The sequence below is a fragment of the Rousettus aegyptiacus genome, unplaced genomic scaffold (assembly GCF_014176215.1).
Source record: "Rousettus aegyptiacus isolate mRouAeg1 unplaced genomic scaffold, mRouAeg1.p scaffold_m13_p_5, whole genome shotgun sequence".
NCBI classification, from domain to species: Eukaryota; Metazoa; Chordata; class Mammalia; order Chiroptera; family Pteropodidae; genus Rousettus; species Rousettus aegyptiacus.
In genome coordinates, this window is record NW_023416308.1 from 52,668,434 (window position 1) to 52,671,048 (window position 2,615).

The following is a 2,615-nucleotide window of genomic DNA, read 5'->3' on the forward strand; positions in this document are numbered from 1 at the left end:
GAACACAGTGATCAGTTTACTGAGCTATTTCAGTCCCACAGTGACCAAAGCTCAACCACTGGGGAGATAAATGTTTTCAATTATTTAAGGATTCACCGGAGACCCTGTGGAGCAGGGAACAATTAAGAAATAGACAAACCTAGGGCATAGAATAAAGAACGCTAACATCAGTGATAAGAATGACAAGGTGTTCATAATGCCAAGAACTAAAAATCTCTTTATTGTATCTCAGTTTGGATAATTATTCTCCTTAATATGTGATCTGTTAATTCCTGTTAACAGAGATTAAAGTCACCAACTACTGCTGCTAAGTGCTCACTACTTTTATTCATTCCTTGATGCCAGAGATTTCTAAATTGAATTCTCTAACCCAGTGAAACCCCGTGAATAATTTAAGCAATGATGGATTTGCATAGTTATTTTGTTTATGAATGTTGAAAATACGATGTGATAATATTATGTTCTGGAAATGGAGAAGAGATGCTCAAATATTACTAACCTGATAGAGAAATACTTCTCACTCATATATTATTTTCAATCTTTCCATATTTTAGTGTAACTATAATCATTGTAACCATTCCCACTTTTAAATATTCTGCTGTCATTATTTTGAATTTCTGAGGAGTTCTTTTTGGGTTGGTATTGGTTACACATACTGAACATGATCAAAATAATAAAACCCTAATGAGAGGAACTTAAGGAAGTAGAATCAGCAACTGGCACAACAGCAGAGAAGGCAAGCCCTGCACACCTGACCGTAGCTCCTTATTTAATTCTATTCTTAGAACTCTGGATTTACATGAATGGGACCATTTTCTGGCTGATGAAATGGCTTCGGAACATTTCCTGCCAATAAAGCAGCAAAATATGTAATCAGTATTCACATATCCATTATGAGCAACTTTTCTGTTCATTTTGCAGTTTTTCTCCAACCAATGCTAAAAAACAGTTATTAGTGAGATAAGTGAAATTAAATAGAAATGATATAATAAAGATTCATTAGTATTTACAAATAAAAATGTTACATGATAACTTTAGAGATTTCTAGTTCTAGGAGGGATTCTAGAAATCATGGAAGAATACATGTACCTTTCTGTATGTGTTTAACTATAGTTCTTATCATGTTAACCTATTACTTTCCTTTTTCAATAATTTAAAAATTTTTCAATTACAATTGGCATATGATATTACATTAGCTTCAGGTGTACAACATAGGGAATATACATCTATATAACTTACAAAGTGATCCCCTGATAAATCTAGTACCCATCTGATACTATACATTGCAATATTACAATATTGTTGGCTATATTCCTTATGCCATACTTGACATCCCCATGACTATTTTGCAGCTACCAATTTGTACCTCTTAATCCCTTCCCCTTTTCACCCATCTCCCGCTCCCATTGGGCAACCAATCAGATCAAGGGAGAAATTGACCCTTGATCTGATTGGTGGTAAGGACTGGCTATGACTAAACTGTAGGAGCTGTTGTACAGAGGCCGACCCTACAGAGCAGGATTCACTAGCAGGGCTCTGGTGCCTCTTGGGAGGGACCCTGCCATAGGCCAAGTTTAGCTGTAGTCTTTATCCTGCCTGGGGCCACCTGGTATAAGCCACAAAGCAATGTTCAGATGGCAGCTACCCACAATAGGCTTGGAGGTACCTTGAGAGGACAAGCCGTTAACTGAGGCCTGCTGCTGCTAGTGCCAGGCTTACAGCTAATCAGCAAGAGATATGCAGCATGCCAACTCTAGATGCTATTTGTTTAGGTTTTGTGGACCTTTGAAAGATTTGGGGAAATTCTACAGCATGAGCCAAGGCAGGCCATTTTTATGGAAAAGCCACTTGAAGTGGTTTGGGTGGACCAGCAATTTGGGTGGGGTGGGATTTCAGGGAATCACCAGGGTAGGCTGACCAATGTTAGCCAGGTTGATGGAGCCTCAGATATGGTGGCCACCTGTGTCTTCAGGTGTGGGACCAGCTCGTTTCACATCTCTGCCCTTCCTACGTCTCAAGGTGGTTTCTTCTGTATGTCCTTAGTTGTAGGACTTTGTTTAGCTAGGCTTCAGGTGATTTTCAATGATAATTGTTCTGTAGTTTGGTTGTGATTTGATGTGGTCATGAGAGCAGGCAAGCACAGCATTTACCAACACTGTCATCTTCATTGGAAATTCTCATTTCCTCATTATGTTCAAATGCAAATTTAGGATCTACTATTAGATGATTATGTCCTTCTTTTGATCAAGAATGACTTTTGACCACATGTCAGCATCAATAAGCAAAATTGTCATGATCCAGTAATTACTTTTGATATGGTCTTCAGATTGTATAAAAATGCTCTCTTGATCACTGATAACTATCACTGATTTCCTTCTCTTACTTTCTTCCATTCTTTTTATATAATAAGAACACCTTTCAAATACCAACACTTATTTATATTTTTGATAATTTTCTACTGTAAATTTAATTGGCCACGTTTAATATTGCCTGACATTACATTACTTAGGTTGTGTAAATCCACCAAATATCCAATCTTTAAGAAAACTGTCTTTTGGAATAAAATATCATAACACTTTTAAATCCAGTGTATTAACACTTTCTTGTGATTTAAG